This window comes from Acomys russatus, chromosome 10 (assembly GCF_903995435.1).
Source record: "Acomys russatus chromosome 10, mAcoRus1.1, whole genome shotgun sequence".
Classification (NCBI taxonomy): domain Eukaryota; kingdom Metazoa; phylum Chordata; class Mammalia; order Rodentia; family Muridae; genus Acomys; species Acomys russatus.
In genome coordinates this window covers 44,531,207-44,548,123 of record NC_067146.1, presented here as the reverse complement: position 1 = coordinate 44,548,123, position 16,917 = coordinate 44,531,207, and the positions used below count along the sequence as shown (strand labels likewise).

Here is a 16,917-nt window from a genome sequence, read left to right as displayed (position 1 = left end):
GTGTGGCTTCTGACATTACCAGAAGACACAATCAAACAGCACTATCCCTGAGTCAAAGTGCAGGAGTATTTTTATATATATTCCATCCCTGAAAAGATGTAAACAAGTAACATTGTATATATATATATAGAGAGAATATATATATAGAATATATAGAGGAATATATATATATGTATATATATATGTATATAGAGAGAGATATGCATATAACAACTAATGGAAAAGGAGGCTGTGAATTTGAAAGAGATCAAGGAGGATTATATGAAAGAATTTTAAGGCAGGAAAAGAAGGGGAAATGATATGATTATTATATAGTCTCAAAAATAAAAGAAAGTTAAAAAGATAAGCTTGATAAGCTGGATATAATAACATCTAAGAAATTTACTTCATCATCAATATCACTAAAACCTTCAATGTATTGTTAAAAGTTACAGCTATCAAGGGCTCTCATACTAAATATTTTTAAAACCTCCAATAAATAAAAGAAATGAAGATAAACAAATTTTTTAAACACTATTTTATTCTTTTTTTTTTTAATTTTTTTTTATTAATTTATTCTTGTTACATCTCAATGTTTATCCCATCCCTTGTATCCTCCTATTCCTCCCCCCCCCCATTTTCCCATTATTCCCCTCCCCTATGACTGTTCCTGAGGGGGATTACCTCCCCCTATATATTCTCATAGGGTATCAAGTCTCTTCTTGGCTACTTGCTGTCCATCCTCTGAGTGCCACCAGGTCTCCCCCTCCAGGGGACATGGTCAAGAGAACAGCAAAATAAAAGGATCCAGAGGGTCCTAGAAATCTACAAGTAGAACAATATGATAGGCAGATTTGGGCCCAGGGGTCCCGCTCAAACTAAGGCACCAGCCAAGGACAATACAGGAGGTAAACTTTAAACCCCTTCCCAGATCTAGCCAATGGTCAGAATATTCTCCACAGTTGAGTGGAGAGTGTGATACGACTTTCTCACGTACTCTGGTGCCTCACATTTGAACAATTTTATTTTTAAAAATAATCAACATGTGTGGGCAGTGGTTTCACAGAAGATACTAAATGACAAATATGTACAAAAAGTAATTTTAAAAGCTACACTTGGATGTCACTAAGCATTGAGTAAAATGTCAAAATAGTTGTACAACTGTCCAAGGGTGCATTGTTTATATGTCTTAAAATGTCTTTTAAGTTAAGTGTCCTTCTTCAGAAGAATGAGAGGCTGCTTTGGTCACAACATAAACTGGGGCAAAGCAACTTAAACAGCTGACATTGTTCTGCACATATCACCATGAGCCATATAGCATCCAATGGGGAAGGAATGACCAACAGCGTGACTCTATATGCCAACTGGAATTAGACATCTATTTTATGGTTAGGTGCACTATATGGTCAACTATAAAATGAGCACTTGAATTAACATTTTGGGGCATAAAGAGAGGAATTGAAGATATATGTTACTTTTATGGTGTCTTACAGATATAAGAAGAAAAGAAATAATACAAGTAGAAACAAAGTACTTTTAATGAGGTCAGTGTACCCACTGGTTTTAGTAATGTATGTATTGTTACATTAGATTTTTTATAGGTAAAAGCTAAATGAAGAGATCACATTGACAAGATGTAGCAGAACAGGAAGGTAATCTAAAAAATATTTGAAACTGCCTTTTAGTTAACTGTGAGGAAAAGATATTAACTGAAATTATTGGAGTAAATTACACTGAAAAATATGGTTGATTGAGGTACCCAAAATAAATAGACGTTTTAGAGAGCCAGTGTTCTGGTGAGGAATAAAGACTGGTTGGGAAGGAACTGGATGTACTGGCACAGACTGTAGCCAGCACAAAAAGGTGAAACTCCAGCTGTTGCCTCAGCATCAATCATATGGCAGGAAGACAGAGAATGGCCCGATTCTTCATGCTATTCCTGATATGTTCGGACTAAGCCAAAGTCTGGATTTATCAGTTTAATATTTTGTTATTGTAAAGTTTAAAAATACAAAATGTAGTTTTTAAGAGTACAATAAAATTGCTAATTTCTAGTAATTCTACATTATGTTTGTAAGTAGTCTCTTTCAGACTATATTGTATAGATATAAACATTATGTGTATTTTTCTTAACTTTTTATTGGGTGGTTGTATATTTTCCATTATCCACCCCAATTCCACTCGTCTCCCTCTCCATTTTTACCTGCCCTTCACCCTTGCAATTACTGCCCCCCCCCCAACAGGGAGGAAAAAAATCTTACTGAATATGCTGTAGTGTGTCACAATGTGTGTCCCACAGTATACCCTTTTGTTCCTACTTCTTTGCCTGCAAATGCTCATTGCAATGAGTCTTTGATCCGGTATGAGGGCTCTGGCTTTTGCTTCTCGATCAATACCGGAACTTCACTGCGACTCCCCTTGGATAGCTTGCCCTGTGTCATGGAAATCTTGTAGTTTTGGATCTGTACGACCGGCCCCTTCATGCACTTGAGAAGTTCATCAATGGGATAGATGTCAGGGTGAGATAACTTAAAGCCCTGGATCTGGAGCTGAGGTGTATCTGAGCTGGTCAGCTCACTGACTCTCCTGCTCTCACATCCTTAAGGATGGCTCACCAGCAACCCCTGCAACCAGGGCCCCTCTACCCTGCTGCCCAGGAGAACTACAGGTCTGTTCTCCCCAGTGTTGCAGTTGGTGAGGGACATTGACATTTCTCCCATTCTCATGACCATGGGGCCAGCTGTCCTGCCTGCCATAGGTGGAAAGGAATGGAGGAGCACATCTCTCCCTCATGTCAGGATCACTTGACAGCAGACAAAGGGCAAGGCTAACTCTCCAGCACTCATGACCTCTAAGCGGCTCACCTGAGCTCATACTTTTATCTTTTGCTGAAGCATATATTTCTCCAAGTTTTAAAAAAATAGGTTACATTCTCTCAACCAATAATCAAAAGATAACAGTGCCACTATTCAATATCTCAAATAAAATCAAGTTTATTGCTTATTTTTTGTGTCGGTGTCTTTAACATGGTAGAGCGTTGATCTTGTTAAAATTCTGGCTGAAGTACAGAATTCTGGTACTGAAGTACTTTTAAAATTTATGATAGCCAACCCACCATCATCGATGACTTTGATCCAGGCAAGATGCAGTTGATCAGCCCTCCCTCAGAAATATGTATTTCAGGAAGAAGCTAATTCTGATAAGCTTACTGTCAGAAGAGGAGTGAGTGGGGAGCTGTCAGTATTGCAGGGCATATTCACTAATATGAGTTTTACTTAGTTTAACAAGCTTAAAAACTTGTGGGCTTCTTATCATCACAGAAATAGGATACGTCATCTGTCTGAGTCAAAATTGATTTTTGTTTTTTTTAATAATTTTTATCTTTTACGTATACATTTACGTTAATACACATATATACAATAAACAACCTACATCAAGAAGAACCATGACACAATCAGGATTTACATAAAAGTTACATTCTTAGTGTTTTGGTTATTTGTATTTGGTAGCCTTGAAGAAAACATCTTTCCGATCTTGGTGCCTCTAAAATCCTGAATGTAAATCAATATCTATCATATCTCATTATTATCAACTTAAAACATCTATCTAGACTAAAAATATCTTAACCCCTAAACAACTAAGCTTAATTGTAAAACTAGACTCTCTAGTGTTCAACCCCATCATAGACTTTGTCTTATCTTCCCTCAAGAGTGTTCATTATCCTGACTTCTAGCAAATTAGGTCTCTCTCTCTCTCCCTCCCTCCCTCTCTCTCTCTCTCTCTCTCTCTCTCTCTCTCTCTCTCTCTCTCTCTCTCTCTTCTTTTTTGTTCTTTATATTAAATGTTATTGGAGACTACACATTGATTTTTTTCCAACATTGAAAACACTTCCATTTTTATCTCTAATGAAATTTTATAAATATGTAAGTATATACAATACCAATATAATTTGTTTTGGTATGTGGATGTATAATCCATGGAATGTGCTTGCATTCCTTAATATGTATTAAAAATTAATTTCTAACATAGTTGCATTAACTCTTGCACCCATGAGATCCTCCTGATCATTCCAATTTTATCTTGCCTTCACCACCATATGGTACTGATTGCCTGAATCATGTGCTCAGGTTACATTGTACTTATCTTGCTTTGCCCTGATGATTACTGAGTTTAGAGACTATTTTCTAGATAATTAATTTCCCAGATCTGCTATGCTCTTGTACTCTTTTGCTTTGGGAGTCAGGTTTGCTCTTTCTATACAAGAGAAATAAAATTTATTGTGTATAAAATCTATAAGAAGATATATATATTTATCGATAATAATGATATCCCAAAGAACAATCCAGGCATTTAATCTACAATGAATACATGCTTATCATCTAATCAGGTTTTCAAACCTTGACTCTTAATTATAAGTAGGAAACCAAAATTCATTAACTGTTTTAGAAAGTTACCATAAGATAGGAGCGCAAATCATAAAATAGAAATAATTGGAAAGAATAACAATTATTAAAAGGAGAAATGTTTACTTTAATAACAATATAAAATCTAATTATTAATCTAAGCCAAATATGCTATAACTATTAGGAAATTGTATGCTGTGTGTTCATATATATGCATATGTGTGTGTGTATATATATATATATATATATGGAGAGAGAGAGAGAGAGTTGCTTGTATGTGGTGAGTGAAGGGTGGAGATGATGTAGCAGAAGTTATAAAAGTTACCTAAGTTTGTCTTTCAGTATAGAAACTTAGCATATGATGCTTGATGTTAAAAAGTAAAGAGAAAGACCTTTGTGTCTGGTTAAGTAAGAACAGAAAGATAAACATGTGCAGTGAGAATTACAAGTGGCCACCAGTGGGAAGATAAAACTGTGCTGGAAAGGAAGAACTTGCCTTACAGTAAGAATCTTTGTAAAAAACACATGCCTCTTATATGTCTGTGTGAATGTACTTAGAAAAGGAAAACAAAATTTAAAATTCCTAGACCATCCATTTGTTGTCTAAAGATAAAAACGTGAATGCAGAGCATTGGCCACTTCGGTCAGCAGTTATAAGTGCTTTTTCCATAACGTTTATCAAAAATCTCAGGACAAGAAAGTGACTGAAAGAAACAAAAAGTCAAGGAAATAAATAAATTCGGTATTCTTTTACTTATAGACATGATAGGTAGTGAAGACACATCAACATTATAGATAGGAAGTAACAAAAAATATCTCCAAAGCCTGAATTATTTATTCTCCCTATATTGTCTACCGCATGTAGCATGATGAGAACATTTTTATTTTCTTAAGTTAGTTTGACCTAGTGGAAGAATTAAGATTATGTACAAGGAAGAGTGCATGTAAATAATCATACATGAGAAGCATGTAAGCCATTCTCAAGTGTGGCCTAAAAAAAAAAATAATAATAACCCTGGGATTTCAGATATGTACCCAAAGTTCTAAAGAAAAATGTCAGCTATCTGCCAAGATGAGTTCTAGAGTGGGAAAAAAAAAATCTCAAAACATGGCCATTACACAAAACATCTAACAGCAGACTTCCAGACTCTATGTGTACATAAAATACATAGAATGTGGTACCCCTAGAGATGTTTCAGGTGTGGCTACTAGGACACATGTATGTCACTACGTGGCAGAGAAAAGAAGCTGTGCCTATGCTCAGTGTTCTGACCTGTGAACACTGAATTATTAGTAGCCCAACATGCCCTGAAAAAAAAAAAGTGAGCAGGAGACAGCTACCAGTCTGGCACTAAGAAGGTCTAGGATGGGTGGGTAGGGGGCATGACACAGGTGACACCTGCCTAGTGCCATAATGTACAAGCAGGGAACAGCACTCCTGAAACAACTTCTGAGGTCACCCTAGCCTAGGCACTCAAAGACCTGGGGCATCACGAAGAAGAGCAAGTTAGTTATGAAGAACTGGAAGATCGAGAGAAACAGAAGGATGTGGGCACAATGAAAAGAGGAAGAACTGGAGACTCAAGGGTGGTGAGGGTCAGTGATGACACCTAGGGCCATGGTGGGGTCCTGGCCTGTGCTGCCAGCTGGGTCCACACCTGGGTCTGTAGCCCTGCAGTAGCAGGGGGCTGTTACCATTAAAGGCCAGGAGGACATCCCTGATCTGGCTGGTCTGTCACATGTTGATGTCTGAGGACTATGTTGAATCAGCCCCACCCTCACCGTGGGGGCCCGAGAATAGAAGAGTTGAACTTGCTCCTAGCCAGCTGCAGTAGAGCTGACACTGATGGCAGATTGGAGTTGAGGTGAGACAGTCACAAAGGTGTGAGTGAGCATGGAAGAGCTGGCCCTGCAGCTTGTCTGCCAGGTGACAGCTTGGACTAAGGAGAGATACCCTTCCCTAGCCTCGCCCCTTGCCACCTATGGCACATGGGAGAGTTGGCCCTGTGGTCATGAGAGCAGAACTGTCCCTGCCCCTTACCTGCTGCAGCACTTGAAAGACTGGGCCCACAATATTGCCTGGGCAGCACAGTAGAGCTAGGCCTGGCTGCAGGGTTAGGTCGTGAGCCAGCCCTGAGGGAATTATCATTGCAATCAAAAAGAAAAGTGTGAACAAAAGGGTAGGTTGTGGCAAACACTGTGACACCCTACAGATTCCACAAGATATTTTTTTCCTCTGATGAGAGGAAATTTACAAGGGTGGAGGGAAGGTATGAGGAGAGGGCTAACTGAATGGGTTTGGGGTACATGATGTGAAAGTCACAAAGAGCCAATAAAAAGGTTGAAAAATAAGTATGAACTCTGAATTAACCCCATTGCCTAAAACAAATAGGACTGAGACAAAAATGTAGGAACAAATGAACTTTACTGTTATACATCAGTCAACAAAAGACTGGGAACCTTAGAGAAAGGCAGCAACTCTTCCCCATATTGCCCCAGTTTACTGCCTTGGGACAGTGTACAGGTCACAACAGAGGCATAAGCAATTCAGTGGAGCCCAAGGTACTTTATGGGTTAAAGGGACAGAACTAGTAATTATTCTTTTAAATCAACATCCAGAAATTGCTGATAGGTGTGAGGCAATTTCAATAAAAGTGCAGAGGGACTCTATATTGATTACATATCACACTCGGGAATGTTTTCAGTCTTGGAGTTGAAGCATGGTGGATTTTACCCCTTCCCCCAACATGGTAAGAACACTTTGGTAGAAACACAAAGTTTTCTGGTCATTTCAGTACCCATTTTGTATACTGGGGAGAATAGTGGCAACTAATTCATGGAGGGTTTTTTTTGTTTGTTTGTTTTTTTGTTTTTTGTTTTTTGTTGTTGTTAACTAATTAACTAACTAATCAATTCACCTTACCCTCTGGCCATCCCTCCTTACCTCCCTGTCACACCAACACTCTCCTTCTCCACCATCTCTCCTCCCCCTTCAGAAAAGGGGAGCCCCCCACCCCCCACTCCAGATCATCTAGTCTTATCAGAACTGAGCATATCCTCTTCCACTGTAGCCTGGCAAGGAAGTCTCTCCAGGGAGAAGTGATCGAAAAGCTGGCTAGAGAGTCCAAGTCAAGAGACAGACCCCCTCCACTTACTAGAGGACTCACATAAAGCCTGAGCTGCCCATTGACTATATCTTTGTAGGGGCCTATGTCCAGGCCATGCAAGGACCTTGGATGGTGCTTCAGTCTCAGCAGGCCCCTATGGACCCTAGTTAGTTGGTCCTGTTGGTCTTCTTGTGAGGCACCAGCCCCTCCAGCTCATTTTTTCCTTTCACCCACCTTTCTACAAGACTCCCTTTGCATCACCCAATGTTTGGCTTTGAGTCTCGGCATCATTTTCAAGGAACTCCTGAGTGGAGCTTTTCAGAGGACAACTCTGCTAGGTTCCTGTCTATAAGCATAGAAGAGTATCTTTAATAGTGTCAGGGGTTGATTCTATCCCATTGTGTACGGGTGTTGGGTTGAGCCAGGCATTGCTTGGACATTCCGTCAAATCTCTGCTCTGTTTACTCTATATTTTTCCCTACATATCTTGTAGGTAGGGTGAATTTTGAATTGAAAATTTTGTGGTTGGACTGGTGTTCCCCTCCCTCTACTAGGAGACTTGTCTAGTTAGAGGGTGTCCTCTATAGTCTCTATGGCCCCTGATACTAGAAGAATCTCATACACTCCCAAGAGCCTACCCAGATCAGGTGGAGTGGGAATCCCACTGAGAAAAGGGAGTCCACCTTATACACTGAGTGCAAAACAAGAACAACTATCCAGACAAGCCAGACTTCAACCTCATCCAGCAGAGTCCCACAGAAACCTGGGAACCCTTCTTACATTTTCATTGGTTTTCTTTTTTCCATCTTGTAGATACCCAGGCCCTGTTACTTATGGAGTCACCTCACCAGCTCCCTTGGAACCATTTGAATTACATTCTGATATCTCAGCTGATCAGAATGAAATGGTTGGTAGAGAAAGCTACATAATACTCTTTTCTGAGAATCTAAGTGAATTACAAAATTAAGAATTTCCTAGGACTTTAATATAAACTCCATCAGCACATGAGGAAAAAGCTTTAGTTGTAAACTATTTATGGTAGGTTTATTGGAAATCATTACAGTGTATATATGAATCTAAAATTAGAGCAGAGCATAAAATACAGCGTTTCCTACTCATCTTTTCAGGACAGAGACAGATGGTCATGTAATGCTTTAACCTGATATTGCTACCACTGGTCAATTGTTTAGATTTTTAATTTGGAGCTGAGCACTAATCCTTCATGTCAACAGAAGGGATTTTCTTATGTAATTACGTTTATATATAATCTTCAAATTTATTTATATCTAAAAGTTAAGATCTTCTTAATAGTATTTTAAATACAGCAATTTTTACACATAGAATGCAATAATGTTGGGGAGAGAGAGAGAGAGAGAGAGAGAGAGAGAGAGAGAGAGAGAGAGAGAGAGAGAGAGAGAGATTTGTGGATATATTATGTTTCAACTCAGTACTTTTAGGTATATTTTTGCTTTATGCATCTATTTTAATGCACTAGTGTGACCCCCCTCCATAACTGTGTTTTGATGTTTTAATGAATTCTGTTAGTTAAGAAAAAGTCTCAGGAGCAGACACAAACCCAGAAGTGTTCATCTAATTTCATAGTGATTCTATTTAAAGAAAATGCTAAAGCGTGAGCTCAGTACAGATGGTCCCTGCCCTGAATTGATGTGTATTTGCAGGAGTCTCGGGGGAAATACAGTCATTGATGATAAGGATGCTAGGGAAGCAGAATCAAAGCTGTCTCAACAACAGGACTCAGCGTATTCACACTATTCTCAGTCACCCTGTAACAAAATAATAGATGTTCATTTTTAATTCTTCTCCCTTCACCTGCTCTTCTATAAGATTCTATAAGAATCTCCTTTTGCCTCAACCTCTATGAAGAAGTCGTTGCTTTGTCTGAGGTGTCTGCCTACGGCTGGGTCATACAGCTTCAGTTTGTTATCTTTCGTTTTCTGGGGAGTGTAGATATCACATCTTTGAAAAGTGTCTTCTTCCCAGTGCAGGGCCGTCTACCATTCTGACAATAACTGTTCTGTTTATTTCTCCTATCTCATTAAAGAGATTTCTTTTCATGTTCTTATTCCCTTGTCCACTTACATATAACATATAATTCTATTTCATAACTGTCCATCCACTATTCTCAAATTTCAAAGACTATGAATTAAAATAAAAAGTTTCCTAAGAATCTAATTACTTCACTGTTTCCACTTCACTTAAGAACATATTAAGTTTAACCTATCTTTTCCATTTGCTATGGTAGGACCTGACTACACACCTAACTTGTGGTCGGTTTTCTTTGGCCTTCTGGGTACTAGATTTCAGGCATGGATCATCACTCCTACCTTACTTGTTGTATTTTTCATTCTCACTGATATAAATTGAAACTTATTTCTTTTTTAGCAAGTACCATGCCAAGCATATTCTTTCTTAGATTCCTAATTTCACTCTCCTTTAGAACCTGTTAATGTTTGGAATACAATCTATTTGTGAATTTTTCAAATCTCTGTGTAGACTGGGTTTTGTGAATAGAATATGATTAGCCTAGGTTAAATATTAATAGAACAGTTAAAAATACCCAGGAAATTCCATATAATCTTATACCTGTAAGATTTAATCGTATATATTGCTATACTACGAAGATTGTTTCCCCCAAATTATATATTGAAAAATGATCTTCAATTAGAATTGTAAAAGCAGGGTTAGGAGGGAAGGAGACAGTTTGTGAGCATAGAATGCCCATGAGAGTAATAAAGCCCTCTCAAAACAGACCTGTCAAAAAGAGGAGGAGGGGAGCTTGTGATTTCTACCAAGCTATGAGACCATAGGAAGGCACCATGTACGAACAAAGAACCAGCCAACACCACATATTAAATAGGCAGGAACTTTTATCTTTAAAAGACTTCTCAGCCTTCAAAATTAAGAAATTATTTCCTGTCACTTTCAAATTACCCAATTTAAGGCTTTTTTATAGCAGTCCATAAGACTGGAAGATTTCTCGAAATTATTTGCTTGTATTGTTAAGATTACACAACCCATGTGTTACTTCCTAATAGAACTGTTCAAAGGATTGAAGACCCTTTACTAGATGCAAGCAGTGCTGTTCACAAGAATGGCATGAGATAGTAGTGTGACATGGCTAAAGTGATCTGTAAATATCTGTCCTCAGATATATGTATATCTTTTCTATTAAAATGAGTGTATTAACTAAACAAACAACATCTTGAGAAATCATTAGAAATTGGTATTTTTTTTTGAATATCCAATATCACACACTCATTTTTTTCATAGAATGTCTATCTGTAAATATATACTCTTATATAAATAAATATTTGGTATGCATATAAGTATTCTCTTCACCATTCATCAAAGTCTTCATTGTCCCTCAATGTGATCATATACTATAGTTTGTCATCTTGATTTCACAAATAAATTATGTATCCTGCTTTTCTGAGAAAGTAGGTCTTCCTGTTTACTAAGAGATACTGCAATAGTAGAATAGCTTTAAAGAAAAAGACAGACTTTGAAGTGCAACTCATATTGAGATGATGGAAATATATCAGAAAATAAATGTAAATAATAAAACCTAGGTAAAAAACATTTATATTCCCAGAGAAGATATTCTCCTTAATTCTCTAAATAAATGTACAGAATATTTTTTAATATTTTAATCCTTTGTCAAGTCTCTTTGGCGTCTCCTATTTGTCTTTTGTTGACTAAGTGTCATTTCCTTTATGTATATTTATCATTAACTAAAAAAAGAGGACTCCTGGATGGGTTTAAGCAGGAAACTCAACTCCAAATGGATCAAAGACCTTGGGCATAGGACAAGACAGCCTGAGCCTGATAGAAAAGAAAGTGGAGAATAGGTTTGAACTCATTGGCACAAAAAAGGACTTTCTGAGCGAGATACATATATCATAGACCTTCAGAACAACAATTAATAAAGGCCTCATGAAGACATGTTTTTGTCAGCAAAAGACACCATCATTTGAGCAATGCAGCAGCCTAGAGAAAGAGGAAAATGTCATTGCCAACTCTGTATTTAGAATATTCAAAGGGAAAAAACAAAAAATATACAAATACCAAAAACAAACAAGCAAATAACCAAGCATCAAAAAAGCAAATAACCCAAGTAAAAAATAGGGTATAGAATAAAACAGTGATTCTTAAGACATGAAACTCCAGTGGCTGAGAAGCACTTTTAAATGTTCAACATCCTTAGCGACCAGGGAAATGCAAATTTTAACTACTTTGAAACTTCTTCTTATCAGACTTAGAAGGGCTAAGATCATTAAAACAAATGACAGGATGTGCTGGTGAGGACGTGGAGGAAGGGGAACACTGATTCATTGCTGATGGGAGTGGAACCCAGTATGGCCACTTTGGAAATCATGGAAGAAGTTCCACATAAAAATCAATCTCTCACAAGATGTGTTTATACTACGTATGCAAAAAGACTTAGGCACATACTCAAAAGACTATATCTGATTACAGAGACATTCCTTATTCAAGTACCTGTTCATAACAAACACACATGGGAAACATCCTAGATGTTCACCAACTGGTAAATGAACATTGAAAATGTGGTGCATTGAAACAATGGAATTTGGCTTACCTGTTAAGAACAACAAAATGTGCTGGTAAATGGATGCGTATAGAAACAATTGTACTGATTAAGGTAGCCCAGATCCAAAAAGACAAATATGGAAATGTGTTCTTTTATAATATACATCAAAGCTTCTAAGTTTTTGAGATGTGTACCACAATTTGAATAGCCACAGAGGTTAGACAGTAAGGGAACAAAGCAGAGAAGATGGTCACCCAAGGAATGGAACGTGAAGCCTAGTTTATACAGAGATAATGAGAACAAAAGAAGGACAATTTGCTATATCCATATATCAATGCATTTCTTGTCAAAAAGCTTCTTCCTGCAGTAGATGATAATTAAAGAAGAGGAGGAGGAGGAGGAAGAGGAAGTAGTTCTCCTCTACTGTCCATGCTCTATCTTATCTCAGGTTCTTGGCCACTTTAATAGTACCATGTTGTAGCATCAGGCAGATGATGGCCATCTGCAGGCTAAGGACCAAGGTCTTAGAATAAAACAAACATCAGATACCTCAATCTTTGGATCCCACCTTCCAAAAGATTGAGAAAACAAGCTTTGTTAGCTCAAACTACCCGGTCTGTGGTATCTCATTATGGAATTACTAGAAAAGTTGTATCTTATGTCTGTGTTAGTTTTGAGACCCCAAGCTCTTGCTGTCACAGCCATATTCATTTTTCAAGTTACATGGTTGAACAAATATTGGTTTGTAGAAGAATGGACCTGCATCAAGGCTGATTATCTGCTACTGGAAGTGGAATAGTTCATTTAAAATTTGTGTGACAACCATAAAGTGAACTATATGGAAATAGTGGTTAATACTTAGTTATGGTCCTAAGTTACTGAAGGGATCCCCAACAGGCTGAGTTTTCCAGAAAAGACATATATCCAATTGTAGCTCATTCATCTCCCATAGATACACAGTATTGCCTTCTCTGATGTGAATTCTTGGCCTTCTTCAAGGTACCTCAAAGTCATAACTTGAATTCATATATCTAACAGCCCTCTTTCTGCTTGATCATTAGAGCATACCACTTTTAGTGTTTGCTTTAACTGAAGTTCATTTTGTCAATATGATGCACTGCCAGGTCACCTTCAATATTAAAGCACCCTCCTAGGACAAGTCTATCAGGGTTTCTTATTTTACGCAGGAAGCATGCATCCTTTCTTTAGTATAATTCAAAGAGGACAATACAAGGCTGTTCTTTGTATCCTTTTTCTTCTAAAATAGATGGTGCTATTTGATTCATCAAAATTGGTGTAGCATTAGGCATTAATCTCTGTACAATAATAAGAAAATAAATTTAAGATCAAAATATCGAAGACAAGGCCAAATGTATTGTGGACATTACTTGGATTTCTCATAATTATTTATGATCAATTTTGGTTTCTCATTTCAGAAGTATAACTACATTTATTTTTATTATTTTTGTTTTTTAATTCCTTAAGATCCTTTTTTCTCTACTTATGTATTTCTGTGTGCAACACTAGCACAGTTTATTTTTCTCAATATGATGATAAGGAAGTCTTCTCTTGCCATCAAACCCTCATGACTGGCAATCATAACCAGAAAATGCACCTTATCACTATTATTAATCAGTGTTATCCGAATTCACCTGCATATGTTCTCTAACTGGCTGGTTCATGACATTCTTTGAGAATGATTATGATCTGATAAATTAGAGGCAAGGTTGCCTCTATAGTCATTCATCAAAGGGCCATATATCATCCCACAACTATTTATTAGGTTGCCTGGTTTTCACATAATTTCTCACGATTTTACATGCAGGGGTTTGGCAAGCAAAATCCTTCACCCAAGGCATTTGAAGCTAAGCATATAAGCTTCTTATTTTCTTGTCCTAAGCCTCTACTGAGCTTTGGTTATAGTCTCTTTTACAACTATTTATTGATTGTTGGTTGTTTCTCTTTCTGAAACTGTCATAATATTCTTCACTTTAACATTTTATTAAAACCCTAACTCAAAGTAGGTTAGTCTTTAGGTTAGTCATCTGGTTAACTTACATTGCCAGTACAAAGATACACTGTTCTACTGCAATTCTTATGATCTATTTGCAATTGCAGTCAGTCAAAAAAGATAGGCATATGACAAATGGACTAGTCATTCTCAGTGTATGGATAGGGTAGAGTGACTTCACAAATTCTGTTAGAATACTGGCTGTTATTTCAATTTGATAGACATGGGATTTAGCTGTTGACTAATGCCAGTAATGCCAACTCCTTCAGTTCAAGGATTATTGGATTCGTCATTAACAAAGTCTAACGGCAAAATAGGAATATTAAATATGCAATATCCCAAAACCAGCTTCATAATTCTACCACACAAGTGTAATAATTTGTCTAATAGAAATGTATTATTTTAGTATTGTCTTATGTGTATTCATGCCTGTGTTAAAGTTATTTTTATATAGCATGTGTTTTTTTCTCAATTTCTCTCTTAATCCGGCTAACACAAATAATTGGGATTATGTAATATTATTTAATAATAAGCTTCACAACAAAATAACTGAGCAATTATTACTTTATTCTTAATCCTCTATGCTAGTCTGAGTCTCTTTTTGCCAAAATCTCTGAGTACTTGCACTTTGTGCTTTCTCTGCTCCACCTGCATCTTCCTCATCTTTCTTGGATCTGTGGCTGCGGATGAATCTCCTGTTTCCTCTTCAATGCCTCCCTGGCTGGCAGGAAGTCCAGGCTTATTCTCTCCCTTGCTCAGCAATTGGCTGTAAACTGCTTTGTTGGCATAGCATGGGATAATTGGGAAACAGTGATTAGACAACATTAAGACACAAGATTCTCAGAACAAGGATTGCAACCAGAGTGGGGGAGGGTACAGATATCTATATTTGAATTACACAATAACCTTATGCCTACATGCCTGTGTACCACATGGAGGCCTGGTGTCTATAGAGGCCAAAAGAAGCTTTTGGATCCCTAGACCAGGAGATATAGTTATGAGCCCCCATGTGAGTGCCATGAATTGAATCTGGGTCCTTGGAGTGAGCAGCTAGTGGTCTGAACTGCTGAGCCACACCTTCAGCTCCAAGACATGTGTTTTGTGTCTCCAATTGAAGTTGTAAACAGCATAAATAAAGCTCTTCCATTAATTATCAACCTTCAGCTGATTCCTATTAATTCATTATTTTGAGAACCACTAAGGGATATGATAATTCTATTGAATGTATTCTTTCTTCATGTCTTACTGCATCATGTGGTAAGTGAAATGAGAGTCCTGGCTTGGTGAAATATGATAGGGTGGTCAAGTCATAGCAGGATCAATTTCAGTCAATAGTATTGTAACATCAATCTGGAATGTATCATTAGATGTTGTCAGTATCCCCATGTGTCCACTAAATACACAAGTAGGATAACACAGTCTGTTGTCCAGTTATCTACTAAACTACCGTAGATAATATGCCCCTTTGTGAAGTACACACACTGCCTTTCATCTCAGCAATCGGGCCAGTTTTTAATAATAGTGTTTGAAGTAACAATCAATGCTGTGTATCACTAATTTTGCTCATCTCAGAGTGGATTTTCTATGATGTTCACCAATTTTATAGAGTCAAAAGATAGAACTGAGTCAATGGTTACACTGATTCAAATATCAGATTTTATCGATTCACTCAAGAACTTCCCAATTCAAGTAAACTTTAAGTTTCCAGAAAGCAATATCAAATATAAAAATCATTTTGTTATTACCATTATTGTTATATATTAATCTATGGGCTATGTTCTAGTCCAGATTGCAGAAATTTTTGAGATCTTGAAAATAACCTCAGAACCATGGAGCCAAAATGAAGCTTCAGTGAAGGTTGCATCTAGTCTTTGTACATTTAAGGGTTTTTTGGGTTTTTTTGTCATTGATTTTGTTTTTTGTTGTTTTCCTTCGTTTATTTTTTTTTCTTCTTTTAAAACATAAGAATCCCCAGTAGAGTCAAGAGAGGTAGCTCAACATTGTAATGTACTTTCCTGCCTTGCACATGAGCCATGTTTGGTTTCCAGAATCTATATTGGGGAGCTCACAGCTTCAGCTTCTGCTCCAGGGGATGCAAACCCCCTGGCATCTAAGTGCACTGCATTCACATATACAGACACAGACACATAGTAAAAAATAATGAAAATAAATCTTTGAAAGTTATATTTCATATCAGTGTCCTTAAGATGTCTTCCTTAAATCAACTGAAATTTATCAGTGATGTTCTTCTCAATAAGAAATACTGAAAAACTTTAAGTAACTATAAATTTCCTAGATATACAGGATATAGTTATAAAAAATTAATTAGTATGACCTGTTTTGACCAAAGACCAGTACCTGGTAATTCTTTATGCAAGTAAAACATTTTCAGGGAAATGTCAGCCTTGCTAGAATTATTATCACAATCCAGCTGTCATACTGTCTTCTTCAAATGTCTCAGTGCACTGACCATGAACTCTAATATATAATGTACTCAATTAGACTATAATAATAACTATAATAAGAAATTTGATTGACACAAACTAAATTTAATGACAATCACTTAGGCATTGACAATGAAGATATAATTTTTATATCTCTCTTTACCCTAGACTGCTTGCTCATTTTGTTTTGTGTGAGTGTTCCTCATTTCATTGTGGATGGTGGTAAGAAAATGGTCCTCATCGATAGAGCGTAGCACACTTGTTTTAAAATGATTGGGTGCACTACTGCTGATAGCTGCATTTTCATGGATAGACTGTTTAGCATTTGGTTTATATTCCCAACAACTTTTCCAGAATAATTGTTTTAAAATTCTTAATAGTACATACAAAATGATTAAAAACT

General features: G+C 37.0%; 1 non-coding gene across 1 annotated transcript; it reads left to right on the top strand.

Moving 5' to 3' along the window:
- The first annotated feature begins 5,559 nt into the window (after positions 1-5,559).
- On the top strand, positions 5,560-5,688 carry LOC127194923 (small nucleolar RNA SNORA17). The gene has a single exon (XR_007831313.1). It is a non-coding gene; the product is annotated as a small nucleolar RNA SNORA17 (small nucleolar RNA).
- Positions 5,689-16,917: the final 11,229 nt, after the last annotated feature.